At 35.1% G+C, this 15,333-nt stretch overlaps 1 long non-coding RNA gene across 1 annotated transcript; it reads right to left on the bottom strand.

Annotated features, from left to right (window-relative positions):
• Positions 1-1,598: 1,598 nt before the first annotated feature.
• LOC139486075 (uncharacterized) lies at positions 1,599-9,511 on the bottom strand. The gene is made up of 3 exons (XR_011655471.1): positions 9,298-9,511; positions 6,861-6,987; positions 1,599-1,817 (listed from the first exon to the last, which is right to left on the bottom strand). It is a non-coding gene; the product is annotated as an uncharacterized lncRNA (long non-coding RNA).
• Between the last annotated feature and the right edge of the window lie 5,822 nt (positions 9,512-15,333).

The raw sequence follows: 15,333 nt of genomic DNA, 5'->3' as shown, positions 1-15,333 counted from the left end.
TTTAACCAGGGGATTAATAGCATTACAGTTTATTCTATAAAAATATATATGTATCTACGAAAGTTACTAAGTCAGAGAGAGGTTGTGTTTTCTCGATACATTTCTACACTAAGTTACTTGATTGTTAATCATTTTACATTTTGAAACTGACAATCGAAAGTGAATCTAAATTATGCGTCACTTGGTCATCATATACCCCACTGTTGATCTCTCAAAGTACAGGATCAGCTAACACTTCAGAAGTACCCGATTCACCCTTGATTTTTGGTGGCGTTCGGGTTGTGCTTTTTTTCTTTCTTGTGTGTTTTTTTTTTCTTTTGTTTTGTGTACTGTTGTTTGTCTCTTTGTCTATTTTTCGTATTTTGCCATGGTTTTAGTTTCGACTAATTAGATTAAAAATCCCTTAAATATATATCGACTCTCGCTCGCAAAGGTATATGTCTTTCAATTCAATACGTATCCTCCATAAAGCTGTGGACCAGGACATGCGAACAGATGTTATTCCCTTATGAGGATCTGAATGGGAATTGCTGAACAGATGTTATTCCCTTATGAGGATCTGAATGGGAATTGCTGAACAGATGTTATTCCCTTATGAGGATCTGAATGGGAATTGCTGAACAGATATTATTCCCTTATGAGGATCTGAATGGGAATTGCTGAACAGATGTTATTCCCTTATGAGGATCTGAATGGGAATTGCTGAACAGATGTTATTCCCTTATGATGATCTAAATGGGAATTGCTGAACAGATGTTATTCCCTTATGAGGATCTGAATGGGAATTGCTGAACAGATGTTATTCCCTTATGAGTATCTGAATGGGAATTGCTGAACAGATGTTATTCCCTTATGAGGATCTGAATGGGAATTGCTGAACAGATGTTATTCCCTTATGAGGATCTGAATGGGAATTGCTGAACAGATGTTATTCCCTTATGAGGGTCTGAATGGGAATTGCTGAACAAATGTTATTCCCTTATGAGGATCTGAATGGGAATTGCTGAACAGATGTTATTCCCTTATGAGGATCTGAATGGGAATTGCTGAACAGATGTTATTCCCTTATGAGGATCTGAATTGGAATTGCTGAACAGAAAATAATGAGAATAAAATAAGGAAATAAACAATGGCTCAAAAAGTAAACAAAACAGAAATGAATAACACCTCTCTGCCAAGTTACCAGTATATAAATAACACATAGCTGAGAGGATGATATAGCAGATTGTAACCATTTTTTCTCTTATCGCTAAGGCGAGCACCATTGTTTACTTATGAAAGTGTAAATATTAATACTATATTTTTATTTTCTACCCCTAAAACTAAATTTGAGAACGACGGAATGTAAGATCATATGTGTTGCTTCCTCGTCTGTTTTCATAAGCTGGACAAATATTTACGACCGCACTATGAAATTAAGTGAAGACATGACTGGTATATATACAAAATCACAAACACTCACACAAGGCGTCTGCCGTTACATATTTCTCAATGTTACTTGTCGATGTTGCTGTCTCATTGGCTAAGAGCCAACATCTTCCTATATCCACACAACTGAGTATTAACGAAATATTTCAACAAACGTATATTCCAAGATCTTCCTAGCTAGCAAAATATATTTACAATACTAATCATATTTCAGAGTTGCAAAATACAAAACCTTATCCATTATCGTTCAGGATTAAGAAATCAATTGGAATACAATTATTCATAAATATCGTATGTGATGTTCCTTGAAAAAAAATGTGATGATGGTACCGTTGATTGTCATATCCGTCAAGAACTGGTGAGGTATTGCCGTTATTGTTGAACCATTACTAAAAAGAGATAAACAAAATTATAGTATGTTTAATGAAAATAATGACAAGTTCATTATTCTGATCTTCATGAAAAATCGGCAAAAAAGTGAAAGATCAGCACTAAAAGCAGTGGCGGATCCAGAGGGGGGTTTCCGGGGGTTGGAATCCCCCTTTTTTTGGCTGCTCAATGCATTTGAATGATGACACATAGTTGGAACCCCCCCTTTTGTCCTGGGTTGGGTTGTCTATGTTTCCATATCTACCTGATACTGAAAAACTCTTAGTTAGTTTTACTTGTATATATATGAGTATATATATATATATATATATATATAAAAGTCTATAAAAAGGACCAACCAGCAAATTTACTATGTACCGGATCGTCTAGAATAGGCGATACTATGCACAAGAAGAAGGCCATTTGTTGAGCCGAAATATTTGTCAACACGATTTTATAACAACATTTTCGTTTAATAACACCTTATATCAGTACCGTTGTGCAAATCTTTAGACTGATATATATATATATATATATATATATGAGTCTAAAAGATTGTGTAACAATACCGATAAATAGATGGAAAACAAAACACTAAAAAGTGTTGAATATCATCGCACAAAGATGGAAAAACTGAACAGATGATATAAATTATACAATAATTGCAAATGTTTCGGCTCAACAAATGGCCTTCTTCGGTGCAAAAGTTTTAACAATACTGATATATAATGTATAAGGTGTAAACATAGATCAGTAATAATACAGGTAAGTTTTGGTCGATTGATTTTAATCCAAAATCCTGAATATAATAATATAAACACTAGACTGTAAATTTAATTATTTCTTTCTATTGATTCCGTCTGGGTGGAGGACACCCAGTGTTTTTATCCAAAACTTCTCCCGATTCTCTTTTTGCATATTTTGCCATGGCAAATGTTTTCCATCTATTTATCGGTATTGTTACACAATCTTTTGTACTCATATAATTTTTCCTGTTTGTGTAGTATTGTCAATTTTGATGATCCAATACCTATTAAGTTTACTGGTTGGTAGATTCTTATAGAGATATATTTGTGTGTTCAACTCAGTTATTTTATTGTTGTTGTTACTTTTGTTTATGTCCCAAGTATAATAGACCACTTTCGAGTTCATCCGTCACCGGAAAAAACTCGTCAATTATACGCGCCTTTATCATCGTCATTTGTGCGTTTAGGGGCGTCGTCACTTCCTTCCAATGTTGAGCGAGTGGTTGGAAAACTATAATTCTATATTGTACGAATTATTTGGCAAATATGAATTCTCAAAATTGACAATCAACACTGCTGTCATTAAGGAAATGTCAGTAAGTACCTACAGAGCAACCATTATTTCTAGTTTATCCTGCACAAAGACGATCACTAAGACGCTTGATGAACGTAAATAGTGCAGGGATACAGGCGAGCCCCTCTATCTGGTAAATGACGTCATAAAGGCGTGTATAATTGACGAGTTTTTGCCGGTGACGGATGAACTCGAAAGTGGTCTATTAATAGTTATCCCATAAGGACGCGGTGTGTCAGTGTAAGATCATCCCGATGGCCGGAGGCCAGAGGGTGATCTTACACTGATACACCAAGTCCGAATGGGATAACTATTTTACATCCCAGCTGTTTTAGATTAGACGAAAACCCATTTACAATTCATCAAATCTAGTTTAGAACGCCACACAAGCATTATAATATACTTTATATATTACTATATGATGTATACCCTTTATGACCCCCGAACACGATGAGTAGATATCAAACAATGTAAACTCGCCCCACTGGCCAATCGGCCCACACTATATCGCCACTTTATAAAAAAATCGCCCCACTCTTGTTTACCGACTCGCCCAACTTTTGAAAAAAGTGTAAAATCAAATTTAACAATCAGTCTGACAACTCACTTATTAACGAAAAGGGTTTAAACCCCACTGAATAAAGGTCTGCCAACTCGCCCCCACTTATCTTGCTTCCTTTAACTATGTTAAATTACTGATAGTTCGTATCTAGTCGTCCTGGTGTAGTGGTATGTGTCGTGGCTTGGTATGCTAAAGGTCTTGAGTTCGAATCCCAGTATATACACTGGATTTTTTTCATAGATAGTCTTTTCCGTACAATTAATTATAAGTTTTATAACATGTATGTTACAGAACTAAGAAAAGCATGCATAACAAAGAAACTCAAACTGGGATGATCCGGCTCAGATCACTCCTGTTAGAACAAAGGAGCTGGGATGTAATGTTACTTATATGACAAATAAAGATTATTATATAAGCAGGATACGATCTATAAATGTGTCAACATGCATTCCCCTTAAAAGAAAAAAAAAAGTTACAATTGTGAGCGACACAGGATTTAAAGAGCCTCTAGTTTTTTAAAGGTTATATTTATTCGCATAACGAGTTTACCTTTCTAAATTTGGAAATGTATTTTCCCGCGTTTCGGAGTATAGCGGGAAAATGTTGTCTAAAAGGAACGTTTTATAAGAACGGTATATATTTTTTGGCGGGTTTTGTTATGTGTAGTTGTACACGTGGATACGTGGACCAATCATTTGGATTGTGTCAATAAGTATTCTTATGTTAATGAGGTGAAAGCGGGTTTTAAATGTTCTTGGGTTTGAAAATCATTCTAGCCGCAGACGTTCAACACTAAACATGTCGGAGCCGGCAGAAATAAACATGCTCATCGACCGAAAAATTAAAGACGCTATGAGTCAGAACCAGAACGAGATACTGCAGAGCATCGACAGATTAATGTCTAGTCGTTTAGACACGTTTCAGAGATCCGTCCACGAAACGCAGAGGCAGTTATCAGAAACTCAAATGTCTAAAATCCAGCAGATGAACACTGAGAATTACGTTTTCAAGCGAAAGGGAAACGAGGAGCAGTTCAAGGTCAACACAAAAATCGCCAACAAGATGAAAGAGGCCAGAAGTATTCTTACAGAATCGCAGGACAACAACGAAAGTACAGAGGGCGCGATGAGGAACATTTGTGAAGGTTTGGACATTCTTAATCATCGACAAAAATTGATTAAGCTCGCGGATCAGTCCGAGAACGGATGGAGAACAGTTACAGAGTATGAAACGCACAACCTTGCAGATGACTCCGAAGACGAAAAACGTATAATACGAGCAGAAAACAAAGCGTCGAGGAAAATGAAAAGCGACAAAAAGTTTAAGACACGTACAACTCCTTACAGTGCCCCACAGTCTACTCGATTCAGCTCAGTTAATCAACAGAGTACAGTTAACATTCCTGTGGTGCATCGACCCGGAAAATGTTATGAGTGTGGTATGTCAGGACATTGGAGGTCAGACCATTATAAACAGGGTTGGCAAACTCAGAAAGAAAAGTCTGATAAGATAAGTACTAGATTATTTAGTAATGATTTATCTGTTAATTTTGGTAGAGAAAATGCTATAGTTTCATGTAATTCACCCGTAGGTAAATTAAGAAGTTCAATTGATTATTGGCGTAATGTTATTTGCGCTAACGAGACAGTTATTGATATCATAGAACATGGATATAAAATACCTTTTCACACAGAGCCAAGTGAGGTATTTTTGAATAACAACAAATCGTCTTTAGAGAATTCAGATTTTGTAGAAAATGAGATTTTAAAGTTGATAGAATTAGGATGCATAAAAGAATTTTCATGTAAACCTAAAGTGGTCAATCCGTTGACGGTAGCTAACAATAAAAACAAATTAAGGTTAGTTTTAGATTGTAGACACATTAACCCACATCTTCATAAATTCAGATTTAAATATGAAGATGCTAGCGTAGCCAGTCAAATGTTTAAGAAGGGAGATTACTGTTTTACTTACGATTTGAGATCGGCTTACCATCATATAGAGATATTTGAGTCACACAAGACATATTTAGGTTTTGCTTGGGTCAAAAATCATGAAACAAAATATTATGTCTTTAATGTTTTACCATTTGGTATATCGACTGCTGGTTATATTTTCACCAAAGTTGTAAGGTGTATTGTTAAACATTTACGAAATTCAGGTTTGAAGATTATCATGTATTTAGACGATGGCTTAGGCGGGGCTGACGAGATAAGTCAGGCTCATGAAACTAGCATAGTTGTTCAGAAAGTACTGAAAGCTTCTGGGTTTTTGATAGCAGAAGATAAATGCAATTGGACACCTAGCCAAAAAGTGGTATGGTTGGGTTTGGTATGGCAATTTGACAAAGGCATGGTTTCAGTCACGGAAAGGCGACTTTCCAAATTGTTAGATACTTTAAATAGAGTTATACACAAAATAGGTAAAGGAGAAATACACGTTTCTGCAAGGTTTCTTGCTTCTATAATTGGTCAGATCATATCTATGCAAGGGGCAGTTGGTCCTGTAGTTAGACTACGTACACGAAGTATGTATGAATGCATTTTGTATAAAGCAAGCTGGAATGCTCATGTTCTTTTGAACGGTAGATCTCTTGATGAGATAATTTTCTGGAAGGAAAATATAGAGAAAATGAATGGCAGAGAATTGCATATTGTTGAGCAATACTCGAGTGTAGTATACACAGATGCCTCGGGCATAGGTTACGGTGGCTATTTGGTAAAAGCCATAGACGAAGAGATTATGGGTAGTTGGAACGATGGAGAAAAATTGAAAAGTTCTACTTGGAGAGAGCTTGAGGCAGTTTATAGAGTACTGCAGTCTATATCTATGTCATTAAAAGGTCAAACAGTTAAGTGGCACACAGATAATCAAAACGTAGTAAACATAATAAAAAAGGGCAGCAAGAAATCTGATTTACAAAATATTACAATTAACATAGCTAATGTATGTAAATTGAACTGCACTAAGATCGTACCAGAGTGGGTACCTAGACAAGAGAACGTTAAAGCAGATAAAATTAGCAAGACTATCGATTGCGATGATTGGGAGATAGACGATATTACATTTGAATATTTTAATCAGAATTGGGGTCCACATACCGTAGATAGGTTTGCCACTGATTACAATGCAAAATGTAGCATATTCAATACTAAACACTGGTGTCGCATAACGAGTTTACCTTTCTAAATTTGGAAGCAATATTTAATCCACTAGACTGTCCACTTGTCATTCCACAACAGCAGATACAACTGCATGCAATAACAAGACTGCCAAACAAAGCTACACCAACCAGAACAGGGACATACCTATAAAACATAGATTGAATTAATTGTGCTCGATTTGTATACCTTGGACCATTGCTCAAACAATCAGAACAGAGACGTACCTATAAATCTTAGATTGAATTAATTGTGAATGCTTTATATACCGCCGATCATAGCTTCAACAATCAGAACAGGGACAAACATGAATTAAATTGTACGATTTTATTTATAACCAGTCAAAACTTCGCCAATCAGAATCTATATGTAACTATAAAACAAGGGACGGTCAACATGGTATTCAGAATTAAGAGTATGGCTAATCCTGATTGGTCGATATGTGCGCCCGTTATTTTTTATTATTAGAGACTTCGTGCACTCTGCTTTATACAAAAGGCAAAATAAAAATTATTCCGTAGCCCTAAAGGCACTGAGATGACTTTTCAACGCTAGGACAAGACACATATTTTTAAGGGCAAAATTAATAGGCATGGGAGATAAGTACAAAATACGCTAAGAAAAGCAACGCGAACCTATATTTTTTGGACCAAAAAATACTGTCCTAATAATTTTTCTTTGATTCTAGCAAGGTTTCGTTAAGAAAATCAACTTTCTAAAGTCTGTATCTCGAAAAAGGCTACCATTGTCGCCTATGGGGAAATTAATTGTTTATTTCAATCTTATATGACGTTCCTACAAAACAAGGTTTGCATCAAAGTGTACGGTTTTATATCACCAATCAGGACTTGTATGTAAATCAATTCAATTCAATGTTTTATTAAAGTCTCATCTCTCAACAAGAACAATCAATCTATACATTGTAAAATAACACTAAATAAAATGAGAGCCATTCTATACAGAATTATAAGAGACTAGTAAAATGCATATAGATATAATACACAATATGAAATAAAATACTATTTACAATATATAAAATTTCTACGTCTTTTTAAAAGCAAATGACATGCAGGTTTTGGCACACACACGTATTATATTTACATCTGAGAATAAAAACACTAACTTTTGATTATCATCTTAAGTATTAAAGTTATCATTAAAAGTTTCAGCAACATAATGTAAATGGTTTCTAAAATCGTAATAAAGAGGACATCTTAATAAAAAAAATGCGCTTCATCTTCAATAAAAACGTCACATATATGGCACACTCTATTTTCTAAAACAATATTTTGATATCTCCCTGTTTCAAGTCTTAGGGGAGCAACACCACATCTAAATTTGGCGAAAGCACTTCTGTGACTAAAGGGTAAAGCTATTTTGCAGTATTCCTCCGGTTCAAAATGTTTCTTAAACAGTCTGTAAGTTCGTAGCTTATTGCCACCTCTGCCCGATATAGATTGATCTAAATGTAAAACAGCATGCCAATTATCGACATGTTTTTCGTGTAATTTTGACATTTATTGTTTTATAACATAGTTAGTGTCCATATTTTCAGGACACGATAAATGATTTAAATTTAGTTCACAGAAGGTTTTCTTTACTAAAAAAAATCCAGTTTTTAACACACTTATGCTTTAATAATACTCATACTATTAGCCCACTTGTGAACTTTTGCATTTAACCGATTTGAGCTCATGTTATTTAATCTACACCACAAACGAATAATACTTTTCCACTGCTTATCAAAAATAGGTGTTATACCTAAGTCTCCAGTAACTGTAGCATTTGGTGCATATTTTCCTACTCCGAGAAAAAATCTACAAGCCCTATTATGTATGGAGTTAATACAAGAATATGTTTATACACCCCATATACCTGCTCCATATTCTATTAAGGACAAACCAAACTTTCATATAATTTTACAAATACATCGAAACAAACACCACCTAAAAGTTTACACTTGACTATCACCAACCCTAAAGCTCTATTTGCAGAAGATGCAACGACTTTTGCAGTAACATTATGCACAGGCACTTGTCTCAGAAAAAAATTTCCTATATTATAATAAGGTATATAGGAATTTTTTTTCTGAGACAAGTGCCTGTGATATTATGGTCTAAATGCTCGTTTAAAACGAGGCCAAGATAAGTATAATTACTAGAAAACTTAATAGTATGACCATTGCAATTAAATGAACATTCAAAACAAGGGATGAATCAAAGTGTATGGTTTGATATTACTAATCAGGACCTGATCAGGACTTAGACGTATCTATGAAACAAGGAATAGATCAAAGTGTACGTTTTTATATCGATAATCACAACTCCGCCATCAGGATTTGGACGTACATGTACATATGTACTTACACGTATGCTGCCCAACACGTAACTTTATTTTCTTACACATGTACTATCCGTCATTTACACACGCACTCAATATATGTATGTATGAACTTACACATGAGCTGACCACCACTTGCTGCAGAATTCTTCCCTATGGTCAGATAAAGCTCTTTTCGACTCATCTTCACAGCACATGTAGTCATGATAAATGGTATCATAACAACAGTAGCGGGGACACCACTTAGTATCGATTTTTCTACCACTTTGAACTGTGTATTCTCTGCAACATTCGTCACCAGATACTCCGGTAACTGTAACAAATGTTTTAGTATTTAATTCCACAAGAGATGCATTATGGGTCCAAAAGAATGTCTTTATGATGCAAATTGCCACTGAACGTTAAATAAGCAATTATTAATCAATCTTAATGAAAATCATGTTTCAAATTTGATGCAGTATCAATAAAAGAAAGTGGAGAAATAAACGCATTTTGTAGAGTGTTCCGAATAGGAAACATTGTGAAGCCTGGTTGACCACAATGAAGGATCCAAAACGTGGTGGGTGACAGTCCGATAGTTGTAACACCACCTTATTTACGACCAATGCTTTAGAATGGCGACATATGGTTGGAAACACACCCTTTTTTATCCTGGCTCAAGAGCCCCCTTTAATAATGGCTGGATCCGCCACTGGACCGTAATCCGTTTTCTCAAATTAATAACAATTTTAAGCCAACCTGTCCCCCATAATGTTCGTTGTACATTCAGGACATTAACAATTAATTTGATATACATGCATCGTTATGAATTGACCAACTGTTTCAGATTTGTGCAAGGGAGGCTGTATAACATAAAGCGCGTTCACAATAAACTTACCACATAAGATCAGCATAACATATGTACATCGAATACAGAAAAATATACTGCTCGTCATACTTCAATTGATATTTGATCCTGGTGACAACAGTTCAGAATTGTGTTAATTCAAATTAAAGATTCGCAAAACAAATGATCAATTCAAGTTCACTCAAAGTAATTAAGTATTAAAGTAAGTAATTTTTATTTAAAATAAAGACTATCATCAAATGACAATTACAAATATCGAAAATAAGGAAAAATAAGTCCACAAATCCATATTTTCAGGAAATATTTGAAATTTGAACCTCAGTTTACTCAAAAAGTAGCACATGAAGATATATCTTTTGTAGCAGGAACAATTCTGCTGGAGATTCGGGAATACCAGAGGTAATTCTAGTTTGTGAACTGAATTATACGGAAACTAAAATTGAGAATGGAAATGGGGAATGTGTCAAAGAGACAACAACCCGACCAAATAAAAAACAACAGCAGAGGGTCACCAACAGGTCTTCAATGTAGCGAGAAATTCCCGCACCCGGAGGCGTCCTTCAGCTGGCCCCTAAACAAATATATACTAGTCCAGTGATAATGAACGCCATACTAATTTCCAAATTGTACACAAGAAACTAAAATTAAAATAATACAAGACTAACAAAGGCCAGAGGCTCCTGACTTGGGAAGGCGCAAAAATGCGGCGGGGTTAAACATGTTTGTGAGATCTCAACCCTCCCCCTATACCTCTAACCAATGTAGAAAAGTAAACGCATAAAAATACGCACATTAAAATTCAGTTCAAGAGAAGTCCGAGTCTGATGTCAGAAGATATAACCAAAGAAAATAAACAAAATGACAATAATACATAAATAACAACAGACTACTAGCAGTTAACTGACATGCCAGCTTCAGACTTCAATTAAACTGACTGAAAGATTATGATTTCATCATATGAACATCAGGCACAATCCTTCCCGTTAGGGGTTTAGTATCACGGAAACGACTATAATGCCGAATGTGATGCGCTTTAATATATCTAAGCAAATGAAAACCAAAAACTGAAAACAATATATAATTTAATCAACAAAGTACAACTTTTATTTTGATATACCAAATGTAAGTAGAAATGGAGCATTCATTGACTTCAAATTACCTTGGTTATGGTGGCATGTAGCTAATTCACTAACCTAAACGATGGTTGGAAAGCTTGGCTTTCCTTGGTTGGACTGAAAGTCAGTTCTATGAGGATTCAAAATAAGAATCTAAACCAAGTTATATAAAATATATATTTTTCTAACAGAAGGTAATCAAGGGTTTTGCGACGGTGCAAATATTAAACTTTACAATATAAGGGACGACATCAAAAGGTCGAGGTAGGATAAAAAACTTAAATCAAATAGTTTGGGCGTGGGGGGTTAAAAATCTGCAAGTTTTGTATATCTAAAATCGATTTTAACATATATTCCTATTGGTAAATCAATTTTTCCCAAATTAAGTTAAGAGGGGAGAGGGGGGAAGGGGGGGGGGGGGGGGGGGGTCAGTGAAAAAACTATGTGAATTAAGTCCCTAAATAAATATCTTAAACCAAGGAATTCAAACATCTAAAGCTATGCAATTTAACAAATATGTACTGAATAAGCTTCATCTAAATCATCAAATAAAGAAATATGAAATTTAAAGTTTTAAACAAGAGAAATAATAATGACATAGTAATCATAACTGCCACACTTTTATCACATACATGTATTTGATTTAATCAGGTAAAAATAGCCTACATGGAAATTTACATAGACGGTCAAGGTCATTACATTATAGCCCTCGCTTGTAGGGTCATTATATATTTAAATAGTATCTGTTTCCGAAGAAACAATGGACGATTGTCTGCATTACCTTTTATCTTTTAAGTGTTAATTTAAAGCTGACCTTGACAAAACATGATATATTAACTAGCCAGAGTCAATCATTCGATCCAACTGCGAGGACGAATTAACAAGAATTGGAGACAAACCAACAATAGTATTTTCAAACTTGGAATAGTGTTAATAGTTTCGCTTGTGAGCCTTCAAGTTATCATTCCAATTAGTCTAAAAAACTTAATCGAAATTGGTCGTACACATTAGAAGAGATTAGGAATGGGACAATCTGAATTGGGTCATTTTGTGACGATCATGTGCATAATTATTGAGTCAATGGCTCTATATTTATAAAATAGAAATAAGAAGATGTGGTATGAGTGCCAATGAGACAGCTCTCTATTCAAGTCACAATTTATAAAAGTACACCATTATAAGTCAAAGTACAGTCTTCAACCCAGAGCCTTGGCTCACACCGCACAGCAAGCTATACAGGGCCCCAAAAATTACTAGTGAAAAACACAATAATAATCTTTATAAAAAACGATAAACGAGAAACGCATATGAACCACATCATTAAACTGCAAGTACTGAACATCAGATTCCTGACTTAGGACAGGTGCAAACAATTGCAGCAGGTTTAAACGTTTAAATGGTACCAAACCTTCACCCTTCAGGGATGATTCCACTATATAGTTTAGGGCCGCTTTTGTTATTGCTTTTCTGAATATGACACTCATTATGGGCCAGTTCAATTTGAAATCCATTTGAGGCAAGGTAAATTTATAAAGATGACCTGTTGAAAAAAATACCAAATGAATGATTTTTTCAGTGGTGTATATGGCAAGCCGTTTTGCTATTTAATTTAACTTTAAGATATCTTAAAGATATATTGTATAGTTTATAAGATACTATATAAAATACCTTATAGATTATATAAGATATCTTATAAAGTTTATGAAGTTTACTATTTTCAAAATAATTTTATAAAATATAAGAGATATCTTATAAATTATATAGCACATCTTATAAATTATATAAGATATATCCTATTATAAACTATATGAGATATCTTATAAACTATATAAGATATCTTATAAACTATATAAGATATCTTATAAACTATATAAGATATTTTATAAACAATATAAGATATCTTATAAACTATATATCACTTGACAGCTATTGGATTGAGACCAGGGAAGTTATGGTGATCATATCTCTGAGAATCATATATATATATCATAATCAGTAGCCCATCCATAATTATTCAAAATATTACAACTTCTTAAATCAGTCATGTCAGTGTAGATGTTTAAAACTTAATATACATTTTCCGCTTTTACAGGAAAATGATATTATTTCGTCTTAGATTTTATGCATAAAAATTCCCAATTTGATGTTCAAGGGACCCATTTGAAAACACCTGGAATCATCCCTGCCCTTATCTGAAACAACAGAGAAACATCAAGACATAGAAAGACACACTATAAATATCTGTTGTTTCATAGACAACGACGGATATGTTCCAATCGTCCTTATCACAATGCCGTCCTCCATCGAATGAGGTCTATCGAATTAACACCAGTTTGTACTTTCAGGAGCAGCACGACGAGTGCCACATGTGGAGCATTACCTGCTGACACTTCCGAAGAAACCGAGATAACCCCAAGTTTTTGGTGGGTTCTTGCTCAGTCACTACTTTTGTGTCAAACTCCGTACAGTGATCGTTTCTGATCGAAACTAATTTCCTTTACCCCATTTCTGTAGAGTAGTTTACGGATCGGAGCTGGAACTGCCGGAGAGTTGCTTTGGTGTGGCTTTTTATCTTTTTTTTTTAGCCATGGCTTTGTCAGTCTATTTTTGTCTCCTTTTATAAAATGCTGTTAGCGACACTGAAATCTGCATCTTACAATTATTTATCAACAAAAATGTGTGCCCAGTACACGGATGCCCCATCCGCACTATCATTTTTTCTTTGTTTAGTGGACAGTGAAAATGGGGTTAAATCAGGGTTGGCAAAGTATTACCCGCCCGGGAATTCCCGGTATTTCCCACTGGGCTGGGCAATACTCATAAAACCCGGGTTTTTGCCAACCCTGGGTTAAATGTCTAAATTGGAATTAGAACTAGAGAGATCGCGGAACAAGGAACATGTGTACTAAGTTTCAAGTTGATTGGACTTCAACTTCATCAAAAACTACCTTGAAAAAAAAACTTTAACCTGAAGTGGGACAGACGGACAAACGAACGAACGGACGGACGCACAGACCAGAAAACATATGGGGCATAAAAATGAGGAGCTTTGTTATATTTGCTGTTATGAGACATTTATCCACAGTGACCAACAGACAAGGATGTTAACAACTATGAGCAAAACCCACACATACCGTAAGTCACCATTTATAATATGCCTTCTTCTTAGACAACTAAACCATCCGCACAGGTTTAAAATGTAAAAAACTAGAGGCTCTCAAGAGCCTGTATCGCTCACCTGACTCTACTCTTGGGTTTTTAAAATCTTATAAAAAAAAGATAAAATTTGGATACAAAGTAACAACACTTGGCCACCACCTCATTAGGAAAGGAACATTTATGCTAATATATTAGTATGTTTGATTTCATTCAATTCAGTGGTTTTTTAGAAGAAGACTTTTGTATGCATTTCCCATAGGGTCCTATGTTAAACAAAGTCACCGCACTGGCGGTCATCTTAGATGTTGGATCGGCTACAAAGTAACAACACTTGGTCAGCACCTCATAAGGAACATTCATAGTATGTCTGGTTTCATTCCATTTCAGTGGTTCTCTAAAAGAAGTCATTGTATGGATTTCCCATAGGGTCCTATGTTAAACTAAGTCCCCCGCTGGCGGCCATATTAGATGATGGATCGGCTACAAAGGTGCAACACTTGGTCGTCACCTCATAAGGAACATTCATACTATGTTTGGTTTCATTCCATTCAGTGGTTCTCTAAAATAAGTCATTTGTATGCATTTCCCATAGGGTCCTATGTTAAACTAAGTCCCCCCCCCCCCCTGGCGGCCATCTTGGATGATGGATCGGCTACAAAGTAACAACACTTGTTCAGCACCTCATAAGGAACATTCATACCATGTTTGGTTTCATTCCATTCATTGGTTCTCTAGAAGAAGTTCAAAATGTAAAATGTTAACGACGACGGACGACATGATGTGATGAGAAAAGCTCACTTGGCCCTTTGGGCAAGGTGAGCTAAAAATAATATTCATTTCCCTGTTTCTAAAATCTTAATTATCTACGGACATGTAATGTTTTTGGATTTGTTTGTCGTTCGGTTGATAAATTATTGACTTACACATGTATACCATATTATCTTCTCATATACTTGTGAAAATGAGACTAATTTTAAGAATGTTAAGATCGAACCGACATGTAAGCCGTGAAAGGAAGCTATAAGTCTGGTA

Source organism: Mytilus edulis, chromosome 8, assembly GCF_963676685.1.
Source record: "Mytilus edulis chromosome 8, xbMytEdul2.2, whole genome shotgun sequence".
NCBI lineage: Eukaryota > Metazoa > Mollusca > Bivalvia > Mytilida > Mytilidae > Mytilus > Mytilus edulis.
This window is presented reverse-complemented; position numbering and strand designations above follow the sequence as displayed.